Raw genomic sequence first — 18,387 nt, 5'->3', positions numbered from 1 at the left:
ATCACAGCACGCCAGGCTTCCCTGTCCATCACCAACTCCCAGAATTGACTCAGACTCATGTCCATCGAGTCAGTGATGCCATTCAGCCATCTCATCCTCTGTCGTCCCCTTCTCCTCCTGCCCCCAATCCCTCCCAGCACCAGAGTCTTTTCCAATGAGTCAACTCTTCACATGAGGTGGCCAAAGTACTGGAGTTTCAGAGACATGCAAATGCAGACTCTAGGAATACATCTGCTCACAGATAATAGAGTTCACAAACACTGACTCATCTTTGGCTTTTCCCACCAAATATGCATTGGAGATTGTTTCATATCAGAATATATAGGGCTTCCCTATTCCTCTAAGAGCTGTGAAAGGTTCCATGGAAGCAGACCTATTGATTTATGTTTAGATCCTGTTCAATATTTCACCATAGTGCAGGATACCATGGATGACCTTGTGCGTAAGTCATTTCACACAGATGGAGCTCTGTTTTAGCCCACATTTCTAGGAGTGAGGAATCCAAATCAAAGGTTTTGTATAATTGTAATTTTGATAGATTTGCCAAGTGTCCAACATAGAGGTCATACCAATTTGTGCTCCCACTGGTAATATATGAAAGAATCTAATCCACAAATTCTGGTCAAGTTTGGGTTATCACATTTTTGCCAACAGAGCCACTTAAAAATGTCATTTCAAGGTTGTTTGAAGTTTGTATTTCATGTTGAGTATCATTTTATACATTTAAGAGCCACTTGTGTGTTTCATTTTCTGTGAACTCCCTGTATTGTGTGCCCATTTTTGCACTGTACTTCTTTTGTCAACTGAACAAAATTATGTATTGTTCTATCTGCCATTTTTCTCTCTCTTTCATTTTTTAAGAAATGGCCTTTAGTGACATAAATAGCAAGTATGTTCCACAATTTCCCACTTGTCTTTTTACTTTTCATAATTTTTATCATGCAGAATTAAAAAAAAATTATTTTCATGTAGTCAAGTGTATCCATCTATTTTAAATTTTTGTGCCCTTTTAGAAAAGTTTGTGAGATGAATTGTATCCTCTTAAGCAGTACTTTGGCCACCTCATGCGAAGAGTTGACTCATTGGAAAAGACTCTGATGCTGGAAGGGATTGGGGGCAGGAGAAGAAGGGGACGACAGAGGAGATGGCTGGATGGCCTCACTGACTTGATGGATGTGAGTCTGAGTGAACTCCGGGAGTTGGTGATGGTCAGGGAGGCCTGGCGTGCTGCGATTCATGGGGTCGCAAAGAGTCGGACACAACTGAGCAACTGAACTGAACTGAACTGAACTGAAGCTTCATATGATGAAGGCTTGAGCCCCCAGAACTTCAGAATGGGGCTGTATTTGGGGGTGGGCATCTTCAAAAAGGTCATTAAGGTAAAATGGGGTGATATGAATGGTTTGGTATTTCATATGACTGGTGTCCTTATGAGAAGAGGAGATTAGGACCCAGAAAGACCCAGATGGAAGACCACGTGGAGATGCAGAGAGAAGATAGCCATCTGCAAGCTGAGGAGAGAAGCCTGGGAAGGAACTTGCCCTCGTGGTCCTCTGAGGAAACCAACCCTGCTGACCCCTTGATCGTGGACTTTCAGCATCCAGAAGGGGAGGAAAGAAGTGCCACTCAGTCTGTGGCCCTGCCTCGTGACAGCCAGGTTGACTTATATGAGGGAGGTTTCTCACAGCAGGATGTCTTAAAAAACAAAGTGTCCCGTGTATCTTCTAGACTTGCAGATTATCTTATTGTTAATTTTCAAAGTGTATTTCTTCCCTTCCAAATCTTCTTCAGTGGATAAAGCCTGTCTCAGCAGATGGTACTTCTTCTCAAAGAAGGGCCGGGAGAGGAGATGCCAGCACTCATTGCAAATGAATCTCACTGAGTGCACAACTCCCAGCCCATCCTCACCATCTGCTCAGAGAGTACTGACCCCAGACAGGAGGCATGGGGACAGCAGCTACCATAAGCATCAGTTTGGCCCAAAAGAAAATAAAATGGGTTGGAGATCTGGTTGTTCAGTTTCACATCATAAAAATATGTCCATTAATGATCATCTCTCAGACATGGCAAAAGAAGTCTTCTTCAGAGTCTGTTCAGCAGCATGTGTGCAGCATCCCAGGGCCATGGACCATCCCCAGACCCACCCTGCAGGCCAAACACCAGTCATGATGCTCAATGACTTCTCATCACACCATATGCAAGTGGTCCCCAGGGAGAGAGCATGTTGGAAAAACTCAGCTTGAAGAGAATTGTGGAGACAGCCCCGACTTATGTGGTACTGATTTGTTTTCTAATCAAGCTCCTGGGTTGAATATTTATTCACTTTGTCCTGCTCATAAACTCATCATGTAGCTCTTAAGCACAGGGAAATGTCCCTGTTCATTGAGAGTTGATACTGAAAGTATTTGATAAAAGAGCCAATTTGTTCTTTTTCCCATTGGATATAGATTTGAGCTCACAGGAAGTCACTGCTGAAGTAGCTGGTCATTTATCAAAGGGTTTAGATCTAATGGGCCTTTGAAGCGCTAGTGTAAACATGTGGGAATGACGTGATGAAGGAGCAGTGTTGCTTCAGAGTGCCATGGGGCTCTTAGGGCTATCAACAGTGTTTACGTCTTAAATAGTTCACAGGAAGTTCTTTCACCATCTCCCTTTGCTCCTCTCCCCACAGTCAGACCATAAGTAGGACCGGTCGGAATTGGACAAAGCATAGGTGTTGTGTTTGGTGTGCAGTGTTGCCGGAGCAGGGTACAAGAAGACCTATTTCACTTTCTAGGCCAAATACTTGTGGTAAGATGGACAGGACTGTCCTCTGTGCACTGGCTACCCTAGCATCCTTCCTTGTGCCGACAGATCACTGGAGCACGATGATGTTTCTGGACTCATTTCAAATCTATCCTTCCAAGGTGCTACAGGCACAAAGGTTATTAATTAACCTTGGGCACTAGAGGACTGATTCCACATGGCAAGACCTCTCTCTGGCTCACCACTGAATAGCCAGCATCTAACAGAATTCCTAGCACAAAGTAGGACTCAATATATCAGTATTTAATGAATAAAGGAACATTCTTTAAATGGTAGATTAAGTGAAGGCTAACCCTCAAATTAGGGCAGCTAGAAAAAGCATCAGATCAGATCAGTCAGATCAGTCGCTCAGTCGTGTCCGACTCCTTGTGACCCCATGAATCGAAGCATGCCAGGCCTCCCTGTCCATCACCAACTCCCGGAGTTCACTGAGACTCACATCCATCGAGTCAGTGATGCCATCCAGCCATCTCACCCTCTGTTGTCCCCTTCTCCTCCTGCCCCCAATCCCTCCCAGCATCAGAGTCTTTTCCAATGAGTCAACTCTTCGCATGAGGTGGCCAAAGTACTGGAGTTTCAGCTTTAGCATCATTCCTTCCAAAGAAATCCCAGGGCTGATCTCCTTCAGAATGGACTGGTTGGATCTCCTTGCAGTCCAAGGGACTCTCAAGAGTCTTCTCCAACACCACAGTTCAAAAGCATCAATTCTTCAGTGCTCAGCCTTCTTCACAGTCCAACTCTCACATCCATACATGACCACAGGAAAAACCATAGCCTTGACTAGACGAACATTTGTTGGCAAAGTGATGTCTCTGCTTTTGAATATGCTATCTAGGTTGGTCATAACTTCCCTTCCAAGGAGTAAGCGTCTTTTAATTTCATACAGCATATTAAAACATCTCTAAGAGGACAGCAGAAAGCTAACAAGATAGTGAGGAATTAGTGGGATAAGATGAAGGAAAGTCAGCTGAAATTAAGAGCTGCTTTTTTATAAGTTCAACTAAAATAAGCTAGACATCAACTGGTCACTATAACCTTTGCAGACCTAATAGTCTCAGTTACTGAACTTGGATTGAGGTGATCCCAAACATAAAATGAATCAAACAGGACCTAAGTCATTTACAAACAATTGTAAATGTACAGTGTCTGGCACACAGTATAAAATTACCAGGTGTCTTGAGATGGCAAGGCAGCATGTACAAAAGGCAGGAGACACAGAATATAGAAACAAATGCACAGCAGATCCAGAAATGAGAGTCACTTAATTAAAAAAAGAAAAAAAAACCAACTAAGACTATCATGTTCAAGGAGTTAGAAGCCATTGAGAATTTCTACAAAGAACCTGCAAAATTTTAAAAAAGAGTCAATTGGAAATTACAGAAAAATGCTTAAAATTTTAGAAGAAGTCAATGAATGGAACATAGATTGGATACTGAAAGAATCAGAGAAGTGGGAGATGTCAATGTCAGTCGTGGTCATTGACTGACAAATCATGGGAAGAATAGAATCAGGTGGGAGACACTCTGGGGTGCTGAAAGGAGGAGCATGCATGCAATCAGGATCCCAGAAGAGTGGAGAGAGGAAAGTGGAACGAAGCAACATTACATTGGCTGGGAACTTTTCAAAGCTAATAAAACACGAAACTGACAGATCTGAGAAGCTTTACTAACCCAAATATAGTCATTAAAAAAAAATTATACACTATGGTACACTATAGTATGGCTACCCAGTGGCTCAGTGGTAAAAGAATCTGCCTGCAATGCAAGAGACATAAGAGATGTGGGTTCGATCCCTGGGTTGGGAAGATCCCCTGGAGGAGGGCATGGCAACCCACTCCAGTGTTCTTGCCTGGAGAATCTCCTGGACAGAGGAGCCCATCAGGCTATAGTCCATGGGGTTGCATAAAGCCAGACACGGCTGAGTGACTAACACTTTCACTTTCATAGTTTATTTTGGAGCAGGAAATGGCAACCCACTCCAGTATTCTTGCCTGGAGAATCCTATACAGAGGAGCCTGGTAGGCTACATACAGTCCATGTGGTTGCAAAAAGTCAAATACAACTGAAGCAACTTAGCACACACACATAGAGCTTTGTCCACAGAACATCACCAGTGTGGACCAGCTAAATTATTTTCATTTTACTGATGCCATGTTAATATATTGTACTCTTCTTTTACTCTCAGTGACTGAGCAATCTGGGAGTGGGTTCCAAACACTGAAGCTGGAAGACTAATTTGTTTCCTGGATGACAGTAGTAAAATACATCCTCAGCTCCTGTCTCCAGCCAATCTAATTTTGCACCGTGGCTGGTGCCTCCCCTTGGGGTTGATTCGTATGTTAATCCCTTTATCCACTTTCACCAAAGGCTGTGTTCATGCTTGAATTACATGCCCTTACAATATTCTTTCATAAGGACTGTGCCATTTGTTTCTGCAGCTCGGGAGGGTTGTCTAAATCCATTTCCGCTGGGGTGGAGCCACTGGCTCCCAGATGCCCTACAATGTAGGTCCCTCCATATCATTTCTTTTCCAGCTTTAACTGTTTATTGTTTTGCAGCACCTCGATGTTAATCACTGAAATGCACAGACCAGCCTGGACAGAGCAGCCATCCTCTTTCACCTACGTCATTATTGTAGCAACAACTGCCAGAAAGAATTGGACTTCTCAAAATCCTGGGATCACAGCTTTTTCTATCATTTCAGAGTGATTTTATTCACTGCTGTGAAGAAATCTTCCCTGTCGACAACTCAGACTTTCACTACTTGAACCTCAGTGATGAGGGAGAGAATTGCCCAGAATTGCAAGTTCCTGAAGAGCAAAGACACCTTCTAATAACAACAGTCATGCCTTCCATGTACTCCCTCCTATGGGCTTCACTGTAGCCTGATGAGGTGGCTTTGTTATCATACTCAGTCTGAAGATCAGAGAACTGAACCTTGAGGAGGTTGAATCATACTCTTTGTCAGTCAGTAAGAGATGGAGCTGGGATTGAAGCCCAGGACTATCTGACTTATACCTTATCCTCTTTATCACCATACAAAATAGTGTCCCATAAGTTTCTCTAGGGTAATCTCCAGGACTGATGCTCAAATACTCTCTATGATGTTTCTGTCAAAAAAGTTGTTCCACCTCTACTGAAGCTATTATAATGATGACAGATTCATTATTTCCTGAAGCACATATTGCTTCATGGGCAAAGTGATCATTCTCCCAATGTGTTCCCTAGACCACTACAGATTCTTTGGCATATTAATACAGTTTCCTATAAAAAAAACAGATATGCAAATATCTTTGAACAACACCAAATTAAACAAAGTTAGATGAATATCACCCCTCCACACCAATACAGGACTTTTCAGAGCCTTTAATATGCTAATGTGAGTTGTGACTCCTCAAGGACAGGCACTGCTCAGAATTTGCCAACAGTATTTCATGTGGCAGTTCTGAGACACAGTTCTGAGAGAGAACTGTGTTTGAGTGTCTCCTGTGGAAGTACCAGTCAGCAGTGGTCTGCTGCAGGGGCAGGGGCTTTGGGTGTAGCAGACCTGGGTATGGCATAAGCCCTCTTGGAGGAGGTTGCCATTAACCCCACCATAGAGCCACCAGAACTTACACAGGACTTGGGAAACAGACTCTTGGAGGGCACAAATAGAACTTTGTGTGCACCAGGACCCAGGACACAGGAGCAGTGACCCCACAAGAGACTGACTCAGACTTGCCCGTGAGTATCCAGGAGTCTCCGGTGGAGGCTTGGGTCAATGGTGGCCTGCTGCAGGGCTGGGGGCACTGAGTGTAGCAGTGCATGCATAAGACTTTTGAAGGAGGTGGCCATTATCTTCATTACCTCCGCCATAGTTTGTCCCAAAGTAAATAACAGGGAGGGAACACAGCCCCACCCATCAATAGAAAATTGGATTAAAAATTTACTGAGCATGGCCCCACCCATCAGAACAAGACCCAGTTTCCCCCTCTGTCAATCTCTCCCATCAGGAATCTTCCATAAGCCTCTCATCCTTCTCCATCAGAGGGCAGACAGACTGAAAATCACAATCACAGAAAACTAACCAATCTGATCACATGGACCACAGCCTTGTCTAACTCAGTGAAACCATGAGCCATGCCATGTAGGGCCACCCAAGATGAATGGGTCATGGTGGAAAGTTCTGACAAAACGTGGTCCATTGGGAAAGGGAATGGCAAACCACTTCAGTATTCTTGCCTTGAGAACCCCACGAACAGTATGAAAAGGCAAAAAGATAGGACACTGAAAGAAGAACTTCCCAGGTCAGTAGGTGCCCAATATACTACTGGAGATCAGTGGAGAAATAACTCCAGAAAGAATAAAGAGACGTTGCCAAAACAACAACAACACCCAGTTGTGGATGTGACTGGTGATGGAAGTAAAGTCTAATGCTATAAAGAGCAATATTGCATAGGAACCTGGAATGTTAGGTCCATGAATCTAGGTAAATTGGAAATGGTCAAACAGGAGATGGCAAGATTGAACATCAACATTTTAGGAATCAATGAACTAAAATGGACTGGAATGGGTGAATTTAACTCAGATGAATATTACATCTACTACTGTGGGCAAAAATCCCTTAGAAGAAATGGAGTAGCCCTCATAGTCAACAAAAGAGTCCAAAATGCAGTACTTGGAAGCAATCTCAAAAATGACAGAATGATCTCTGTTCATTTACAAGGCAAACCATTCAATATCACAGTAATCCAAGACTATGCTCCAGTCAATAATGCTGAAGAAGCTGAAATTGAATGGTTCTGTGAAGACCTACGAGACCTTCTAGAACTAACACCCAAAAAAGATGTCCTTTTCATTATAGGGGACTGGAATGCAAATGTAGGAAGTCAAGAAACACCTGGAGTAACAGGCAAATTTGGCCTTGGAGTACAGAATGAAGCAGGGCAAAGGCTAATAGAGTTTTGCCAAGAGAACACACTGGTCATAGCAAACACCCTCTTCCAACAACACAAAAGAAGACTCTACACATGGACATCACCAGATGGTCAAAACCAAAATCAGATTGATTATATTCTTTGCAGCCAAAGATGGAGAAGCTCTATACTATAGTCAGCAAAAAACAAGACCAGGAGCTGACTGTGGCTCAGATCATGAACTCCTTATTGCCAAATTCAAACTTAAAGAAAGTAGGGAAAACCACTAGACCATTCAGGTATGACCTAAATAAAATCCCTTACAATTATACAGTGGAGGTGAGAAATAGATTTAAGGGACTAGATCTGATAGACAAAGTGCCAGATGAACTATGGACGAAGGTTCGTGACATTGTACAGGAGGCAGGGATCAAGACTGTCCCCAAGAAAAAGAAATGCAAAAAGGCAAAATGGCTGTCTGAGGAGGCCTTACAACTAGTTGTGAAAAGAAAAGAAGTGAACAGCAAAGGAGAAAAGGAAAGATATTTGACTGCAGTGTTCCAAAGAATAGGAAGGAGAGATAAGAATGCCTTCCTCAGTGATCAATGCAAAGAAATAGAGAAAACAAAAGAATGGGAAAGAATAGAGATCTCTTCAAGAAAATTAGATACCCTGGTATCTTCAGATACCAAGAGAACATTTCAATGCAAATAAGGGCACAATAAAGGATGGAAATGGTATGGACCTAACAGAAGCAGAAGATATTAAGAAGAGGTGGCAAGAATACACAGAAGAACTATAAATATATATATATATGTATATATATATATATATATATATATATATATATATATATATATATATCTTCATGACCCAGATAACCACGATGGTGTGATCACTCACCTAGAGTCAGACATCCTGGAGAGCGAAGTCAAGTGGGCCTTAGGAAGCATCAGTATGAACAAAGCTAGTGGAGGTGACAGAATTCCAGTTGAGCTATTTCAAATCCTAAAAGAGAATGCTGTGAAAGTGCTCCACTCAATATGTCAGCAAATTTGGAAAATTCAGCAGTGACCACAGGCCTGGAAAAGGTCAGTTTTCATTCCAATCCCAAAGAAAGGCAATGCCAAAGTATGTTTAAACTACTGCACAATTGCACTCATCTCACATGCTAGCAAAGTAATGCTCAAAATTCTCCAAGTCAAGTTTCAACAGTACATGAACTGTGAACTTCCAGATATTCAAGCTGGATTTAGAAAAGACAGAGGAACCGGAGATCAAATTGCCAACATCCACTAGATCATTGAAAAAGCAAGAGCATTCCAGAAAAACATCCCTTTCTGCATTATTGACTATGCCAAAGCCTTTGACTGTGTGGATCACAACAAACTGTGGAAAGTTCTTAAAGGGATGGGAATACCAGACCACCTGACCTGCCTCCTGAGAAATCTGTATGCAGGTCAGGAAGCAACAGTTAGAACTGGGCATGGAACAACAGACTGGTTCCAAATCGGAAAAGGAATATGTCAAGTCTGCATATTGTCACCCTGCTTATTTAACTAATATGCAAAGTACATCATGAGAAACGCTGGGCTGGATGAAGCACAGGCTGGAATCAAAACTGGCAGGAGATAAATCAATAACCTCAGATATGCAGATGACACTACCTTTCTGGTAGAAAATGAAGAATAACTAAAGAGCCTCTTGATGAAAGTGAAAGAGGAGAGTGAAAAAGTTGGCTTAAAACTCAACACTCAGAAAACCAAGATCATGGCATCTGGTCCCATCACTTCTTGGCAAATAGATGGGGGAACATTGGAAACAGTGTCAGACTTTATTTTTTGGGGCTCCAAAATCACTGCAGATGGTGACTGCAGCCATGAAATTAAAAGACACTTGCTCCCTGGAAGGAAAGTTATGACTACCCTAGACAGCATATTAAAAAGCAGAGACATTACTTTGCCAACAAAGGTCTGTCTAGTCAAAGCTATGGTTTTTCCAGTCGTCATGTATGGATGTGAGAGTTGGACTATAAATAAAGCTGAGCACTGAAGAACTGATGCTTTTGAACTGTGGTCTTGGAGAAGACACTTGAGAGTCCCTTGGGCTGCAAGGAGATCCAACCAGTCCATCCTAAAGGAAATCAACCCTGAATATTCATTGGAAGGACTGGTGCTGAAGCTGAAACTCCAATACTTTGGCCACCTGATGTGAAGAATGGACTCATCTGAAAAGATCCTGTTGCTGGGAGACAATGAGGGTGGGAGGAGAAGGGGACAAGAGAAGATGAGTTGGTTGGATGGCATCACTGACTCAATGGACATGAGTTTGAGTAAAACCTGGGAGTTGGTGACAGACAGGGAGGCCTAGTGTGCTGCAGTCCATGCGGTTGCAAAGATTCGAACACGACTGAGTGACTGAACTGAGCTGATTTCATGCAGATTGTTTGTTTCTGAGGCATCTTATAGAGATACAGGTTACACTTTGAAAAAATTCTGCTTCAAGAAAAACAAAAGAATATGTAGTTGGAGTTCATAATTAATAACAGCAGGTTTCTTATAAATTCCCTGCAAACCTGGGAGTAGTGAATACTGAATGATGGCTAGTAGGGGATCGTGTATAGATAGAATATTCTAAATCTATATATTACATTTGTTGTTATTCAGTCACCAAGTTATATCTGACTCTTCTGGACCCCTTGGGCTGCAGCACGCCAGGCTTTCCTATCCCTCACCATCTTCCAGAGTTTGCCCACGTTCATGTCCATTGAATTGGTGATGCCATCCACCCATCTTATCCTCTATCGTCCTCTTATTATATAATCATCTTAAATCTTAAAAACAATCCATCCTAGTACATTCTATTTTCTTTACTTTGTGAAGAGCACCTTTCAGAAGTGTTAAGTAACTTGCCCAAGGCTTCCCCTCAACGGTGTCGGAGTCTGAATCCGACCGAACCCTGACCAGATGGTCCAGAGCTGGACATTCTCGCACTTGCCTGCACTGTCCTTTCCAGTGTCCATCCATCCCCTGGTCAGTATCTGAGGGTCTCTTTTAGCTGCACATCAGCTGGGAACATGCCCATTGGTGACCCACGTTTCTCACTGCTCTGCACACGTCTGCAGTTGACCGTCGAAATGCTGTAAGTATTGATTTGGGGGATTGCAAATTAAACGTAATGAGTAGGCAGCTTCACAGAGGACACATGGATAATAAGAATCAACTGTAACTCACACTGTGTCTTCAAGCATCTTCATTATTGGACAAGCATTATGTAGGCACACGTACCCATCTCCAACTTCATTTGCTACACTTAAGAGAGAAAATATCAAATGAAGAAGCTGGTCCTATTTATCTCAGTGAGAAGTATTTTGTTTTAAGACCTCCAAAAGTCACACTCATTTTTCACATAGATTTTTTTAAAGTGTGTGAAAGAAACACATTTTATGACAAAAGAAAATATTAGAGTGCCTATCTTATTTTAAAACAGCAATTATCTATGAAAAGCAATCATAGTTACTTAGTTTGGTAAAAATAAAGGTCTATGCAACCCAAAATCATCTGAAGGAAAATCACTGGATTCTTCATCTCTTGCTATTCTTGGTCTTTTGAATAGTCAACTGTGAAAGTCTCCTGACCACGGGGGTCTATTGGAGTCTTGTCATTTGGGGCTCCCTCTCACTGGCCCCACAGGGGCAAGGACCACCTGTGTGACGCTGCTGTGGCCTGGCCTTGGCTCCTCACTTACCCTTTGCTTAAATCAGTGACTTGATCCACACACTTACTATTTCCTAGGAATATCTAGGGAATGAAAGGGGGAAAAGAAAAGTTGTTTATGTTTATATCTATATATCTATATCTATGTCTGTATCTGGAGAAGGCAGCGGCAACCCACTCCGGTACTCTTGCCTGGAAAATCCCATGGACAGAGAAGCCTGGTAGGCTGCAGTCCATGGGGTCGCTAAGAGTCAGACACGACTGAGCGACTTAACTTTCACTTTTCACTTTTATGCATTGGAGAAGGAAATGGCAACCCATTCCAGTGTTCTTGCCTGGAGAATCCCAGGGACCGGGGAGCCTGGTGGGCTGCCATCTATGGGGTCGCACAGGGTCTGACATGACTTAGCAGCAGCATGTCTATATCCACATCCCTAAAAATGAAAGGGAGAAGGAAAGAAGTGAAGCTGCATTTCCTTTGACTTTTCCTGGCACCTGACTTCTGCTCCAACTGGGAGCGGCTCTCCAGCATGGTGATATTAAGAGAAGGGGTGGGGACATTAACTGGGCTAGGGTGCTGTGGATTTCTGGCTGGTCTACCTGAAATGCTTCCTTAGCCCAGGACTCTTTAAGCCCAGTTTGAGAAGGAAGTGGTCTACCAGCTACTCATTGTGGGATCTGTAGGCCAGGGGGGCCAACATCACCTGCCAGCTTGTGAGACGCACAAACCCAGGCTGCTGGCTCAGATTCCACATTGTAGAGGGTCCCTGTGCGACTTCATAGAACCATAAGGCCCAGGAAGCACCTGCTTGGGGTGATGTTGGAGGCAAAGCTCTGTGTCTCCCAGTGAACTGTTCAGTGCACATTGGAGATTAGGGCTTGGTTTCCTCTGCATCCATCCAAAAAGCCAGTGGTGGAGAGCAAGAATCACCATCGAGTCTTCTAAAGCAGTATTACAGGGAAAAACTATATTAATGAAGTTGTTCTTTTATCAAGGGGCTTCCATAGGTGTTGGTACACAGGCACCCCGCCCCCTTTCCTCCTGGCATGTCCAGTGATGGCATGTCCATGTGGGTTCCTTCTCAGTCACCACTGCTCAGAAGATGGAAAATGCAGATGTCCAGCCGTACCCAAGAGCAAGGCAGGTGGAATCTCCTAGAGTGGAGTCCAAGCACCACTGTATTTATAAAATTCCCCTGGCTGATGCTAAGTTGTGCACAGAACTGAGAACCCCTGCCCAGGATTGGATTCAGGAGAAAGTGAATTCAGGGGAATTTGAAAAAAAAAAGGGGGGGGCTGCTTTTTTCTAAAACCCTCAAATGGACCAAGGTCTTTCACAGTTGTGTGGTTTTCATCAGCGTCCTAGATATAGTCGGCATTTAGAAGCCACATGAGCCTTTGGAAGTCTCTCTTTTATATAGAAAGATATAGACATAGACATAGATATGTGTGTTTGTTGCTCAGTCATGTCTGATTTTGCCACCCCATGGACTGTAGTCCACCAGGCTTCTCTGTCTCTGGAATTCTCCAGGCAAGAATACTAGAGTGGGTTGCCATTCCCTTCTTCAGGGGATCTTCCTGACCCAGAGATTGAACCTGGGTCTCCTGCATTGCAGGTGAATTCTTTACCACCTGAGCCACCAGGAAAACAAATAGCTATAGATGTGGATATAGATGGAGATATGGATAAAAAGTCTCAATCTCCACCTCAGCCCTTAACCTTGTCTCAATTTAAGAACACAAGTACAAGTCTACAAGTTACCTGAACTGCCCCCTGCCAAGTTATAATATTCATGAGAGATTGGATGATTCGTTGCGTTAAAACATTTTTTAGGACTCTGTTATGCATCCTTAATTTGAAAACACATGCATATTTAATCTTCTCTTCATTAGAAATGTATTTATACAAGTAATAATAAGCCACAGCCTCTGAAGACAGAAAAAATAAGACAGATGGGCAAGACAATGTCAGAACTTACAGATGGGAACCCCTTGTTGCGTCTCATAAACCCCATCATGTCTTCTTCACCAGAACATGAATGAGACCCTGTAGCCTCACAGGAAGTTATCACAACCCTAGAGCCATATGTAGCATTTCCATGACTAGGCATTTTCCCAGCATACCAGCAACAGCGGTGAGCTTCTATAAAACACCAATGGAAATCCAAGCTTGGGGTGATACTGAGTCCGCTGTGACCTGGGCAGTGTGCGTGCATGTATGAGGTGAAGGGAGTGACAAGTGAGGTATAGGCAACAGAAGAAAGGAATTAGGATTGTTTTGTTATGGCAAGGTACTCACGGCATCTGTGAAGTGGTGTACAATCACATAAACTATTCGATGAAAACTACGGAAGGCAGAGAAAGAGTGGAAGACAAAAATAGGAACAAACAACCAGGGCAACAAATAACCAACAGGAATGAACATGGTAGACACGAACCCAACTCTCTCACAAGTCACTTTGAACTGGTGGGAAAATGCACCAATTCAAAAGACAGAGATTGACAGAGTGGATCAAAGCACGCAACCCAACTCTGTATTGTCTACAAGAAGCCTACTTTAAATATAAAGACACATGTAAAGAAAGCACGAATAGCTGCATCAGTGTGAGAGAGAATGGACTTCAAAGAGTGTTATCAGGGATGAAGAAGGGTTTTATGTAACGATAAAGGGATCAATTCTTATAAGAGACATGACCATCCTTAACAGGTATGTGCCTAACAACAGAGCATCGGACTACTTGAAGCAAAATCAGATAGAACTACAAGGAGAAACAGATGAATCCACGGTTATAATTGGAGACCTCAGCACCCCTCTATTACAAACAGACAGATTTAGCCAGCAGAAAGGCAGTGAGAACATAGTTGACCTCAACAGCACCATCAATCAAGAGGATGTAATTGACATCTATAGACAGCTTCATCCAAGAGCAGCAGAAAACACATTCTTCTCAAGCTCTGGGCCGTGAAACGCACCTTAACAGATCTAAACGAATAGAATCATGGCATGCCTGCTCTCAGACCACAGTGAAATCAAACTAGAAATCAGAAACAGAAAGATAATGAAAAAAATTCCAAAATGTATGGAGAAAAAAACAACACAGCTCTAAAAAAAAAAAACAAAAAAAACGGGCCAAAAGAGGAGAAAAAGAAAAGCTTCAAGGGAAATTTTAAAATATTTCGAACTAAATAAAAGTGGACCACAACTTACCAGAAATTTCTGGTTGCAGGGAACACAGGGCTGAGAAGGAAATGTGTAGCCTTGAGTATGTATATTAGAAAAGAAAAAGGCCTAAAATCAAGTCTGTTTCCACCTTAGCAAACTAGAAGAGGGAGAGCAGATTAAATCCAAAATAAGCAGAAAAAAAGGAATAAAAAGAGTGAGAGCAGAAATCAATAGAATTGAAAACAGGAAATCAATAGAGAAAAACAATGACGCCAAAAGCTGGCTCTAGGAAGAGCTCAATAAAACTGATAAGCCTCGACGAGACAGGCTAACTAAGCAAAAAGCAGACAAGGAGGGTGGGCAGCTATTAATTCAGAAACTACGCCTTGAGGAAGCCTGGCAGTATGCCAGGGTACCCTGTGAATAGGACAGATACCAGCTCTGCTCTGCCTGACTCTACATATCAGTGGCGGGTGGGGGGCATCGATAATTTGAGTAAACATCTAAATGACATCATTTCAGGTCAATTAAGTGCATTAAGGGCAACAAGTCAGGGTGTTATAGAGAATGGCAAGGTGAGTGGAGTGGTCAAGAAGGGCTCTCAGTGGAGGCAATATTTGAGCAGAGCCTGTGAGCAGGAGACACCTGGGCAGAACGTGGAGGCTGAGTCACACTTAATGGCAGTTGGTGGGTTTGGAAGCCTGAGCAGGGACACGTTTAGTGGGTCTGAGACCTGACCAGGCGGGAAGATGGCAGGCAGGATGGGGGGAATAAAAGTGGAATCGGGCAGGCATGCTGGATGGGCCGCGCTGGGGAGGCTGGGTGCTGTTCCCAGTGCTAAGCGGAGCCGCTGCAGAGCTTTAAGTGGGAATTGATGTTTCAAAGGGTCTCCCTGGAAACACCCTAAGGATTGGATTGTAGAACAAGTGGGAATCAGGGAGACCTACCAGGGGGATGTTAGAGTCATCCCAGAGATATGGACATCAGCCCTGACCAGGGCGGCAACACGGGACTGAGACAAGTGGACAGACGTGGGGAACGTGGAGGTGGAGTCACTGGCTGCCACACTGGTTCTGTTGTGGGCAGTGGATGATGGAGAGAGAGAGGTGATGCTGAGAGCTTCTGCCACGGCGCATGGTGAGTGCAGCATCTTCTGCTGCGCTGGGGGAGGTGCCCTGTGGCTTGGCATGTGGCTGCTCCAGGAGGGAGGGATCAGTAGAAGGTAACCTGGGAGCCACTCCAAGAGAGGCAGGACAGGAGGAGTAATGGGGCTGGTTGGCTCATTTAAAAGAACTAGACACATCCTGTCAACAATCCTGTAGTTGACCCCGCCTGGTGACACAGTCTGTGTGTTAGAGGGCCGTTTTAATCCTGCATCACCATTTGAGGGGCTCAGATCTCTCTTCGGGCATCTTTAATGGACATGTCTCGGCTCTCTCCCCAATCAGAAGCAATGGTCTGGTTGTCCCAGGCTTGGTCCAGCACCAGGCCTCCCCTCTGTCAAGCCACAGCTTTGGGAGCAAGGCCCGCAGGTGTGCTCTGGACCCATGAAATCTAACAAGCTCTGGGAACAGAGTGGGGCTCAGATATGAAGCAGGAGCATCTAGACCTCTCTGCAAGGCCCAGGGAGGATGCTGAACTCAATTCAGAGACATGGCTGCACCCGGTCAGTCAGTCTATTGACAGAGGCGAAGATATTTCAGACAATGACACGCCTTCGAAGTAGCTGAAGAGCAAAAGGGTGGGTTTATTGGAAAGATATGGGGTTGTGTCACTGAAGCCACAGGCTGGACGTGCAGTGGGTCAGGGGAAGGATAGAGCTGGACGTGGGGGGCTTTGTGGCCAGGAGGCCTCCTCTGGACCACAGGGTCTGTGCCAGCCCTGCTCCAAGCCTCTGCCTTCATCTCCTCCCATCCATGTACTACTCTCCCTCTGAAGCTCTCTCTGGGCTTGCATGCAGCTGTGTGCCACCGTCACGTCCCTGCGTGTGTCCCGGAGTCGGTCCCTGTTGACCGGCCCGGTGCGCGCCTCCATGCATCTCCTCCACTTGCTGAGTCCACGTTCTCCCACAAGGCTGACAATGGCCAACCCGACACACAGCCTCCCCTCTGGGCTAAGGGCCTGCAGTGCCCAATTCCAACCTGAGTGGATGAGCCAAGCTCTGTTCTCCACCCTGGTCCCTAGTGGGCGGCAGGGGACAGAGGTCAGGGGGGACGCCATCCTGACATGACTTCAGCCCAGTCCTGTGTCTGGGGGTTCCTATCCGTGGGAGGGTTGTGTGCCGGGGCAGAAGCTCCATGGTACAGTCCTGCCGGGTCAGTACTGCAGGATGCAGTGGGACCAGCATGGACTTAGCAAGTTCTGTGTTCAGTTCTCGGTCACAGGGTTCCCTCCAGGCTGCTCTGTTTTGATGTTTTACCAGCATCCGTGCTGAAGGAGATTTCCCCAAAGGGAGAATTACAGTGGTGGCGGACACATTGCAATCCTTTCCACTTGCAAACTCTCAGACACCGTCTTTCTCCTGCTCCCAAACCACAGGGGACAAAGAGAAGAACACAGACAACATCGCTAGAAGCAGCCACGTGCTGAGTCTGCCAGGCACTGTTTAGGCATCTTTAGACACCGGGATGGGGCGGGGGCTCCACCAGGGCCCCCGGCACACTCCCTCATGCATGTCCTCTCAGATTTCTCCACCCGACACCCAGAGGCCAGGCTGCAATTGTGTCTCCACGCTTATTTACATGAGCAGATGGCTAGTTAGTGTAAGTGGAACAAAATATTTTTAAAATAATATTTAACAGACGGGGAGAAGGAGGCCTCACTGCGGTCAAACACCCATCTTGTCACTTGAATTCCACGAGTCCTCCCTGAGCTTAAAGGCCACCCTGCCTGCTCCTGTGATGTGCACAGCGTTCCGAGTGTTTTACTAAATCCTAAATCAATCGGGGAGAGGAAAGCCTTGAGAGCATCTTTAGAGCCATGCCTCCTGCTGCCCTGGTCCCCGTGCCACGCACCTCCCACTGCCCTGCATCCCCCTCATTGGCACACACTCTCCAGGCCTTTTTTCCTTCTGTTTTTACATTTTTCGTCATTCTGCCCTTTGGGGCCGTTTTCACCTTTTCCTTCTAGTCTACCTTTGAGCCATATTCCATAGCAACTTAATTAATTTGTGTCAGGGATTGTGTGGATCTCATTTATTGCTTAATATGTGCCTAAATGCCTCCTTTCCCTTGTTTAGAATCTGTCCCCTCATGTCATGAACTCTGTCACTTGAGCCTGAGGCCAAGGGAACAATTTTCCAGTGAATTGTTCCCAAGAAAGAAAGGCGGGAGTTCCTGCTACATCTCCCACTCTGCTCACCTTTTTTTGAAACAGAAGGAGAAGAAGGGGAAACGACTCCCACGCCTTTGCCCAGATTCAGCCACTTATTTCATATTACTTTTCATTAAACAAATCACCTTCCTGTTCTTAAAAAAGAAAATTATGTCACATGCAATGGAATATTAGCCATAAAAGGGAATAAAATTTGAGTCATTTGTAAAAATGTGGATGGACACACAGTCTGTCATAGACAATGAAGTAAGTCAAAAAGAGAAAAACAAATATATATATGGCATCCAGGCTCCCAGCTCAGAGGAGCATTGTTGATGCCAGAATGGCATTGAGGCCCCCGCACACAGACTGGAACTTTCTTCCCAGGTAATTGGAGGTTCCCCAGTGCAACTGGGCTGATATTTCATGCTTGTCCTTGTATCTCTGAGACCTTCTCTGACCTGCCCTCTTCCTCCAGGACCAGCTGGGAAAGGACC

At 44.6% G+C, this 18,387-nt stretch overlaps 1 long non-coding RNA gene across 1 annotated transcript in view; it reads left to right on the top strand.

Annotated features, from left to right (window-relative positions):
• Nucleotides 1-5,659, top strand: part of LOC133259457 (uncharacterized) — a 28,692-nt gene extending 23,033 nt beyond the window's left edge. The window contains exon 4 of the long non-coding RNA XR_009740400.1: nucleotides 5,363-5,659. This is a non-coding gene — a long non-coding RNA (uncharacterized LOC133259457). The remainder of the gene's footprint in view (nucleotides 1-5,362) is intronic.
• The last annotated feature ends 12,728 nt before the right edge of the window (nucleotides 5,660-18,387 follow it).

The sequence above is a fragment of the Bos javanicus genome, chromosome 13 (genome assembly GCF_032452875.1).
Source record: "Bos javanicus breed banteng chromosome 13, ARS-OSU_banteng_1.0, whole genome shotgun sequence".
NCBI classification, from domain to species: Eukaryota; Metazoa; Chordata; class Mammalia; order Artiodactyla; family Bovidae; genus Bos; species Bos javanicus.
This window is presented reverse-complemented; position numbering and strand designations above follow the sequence as displayed.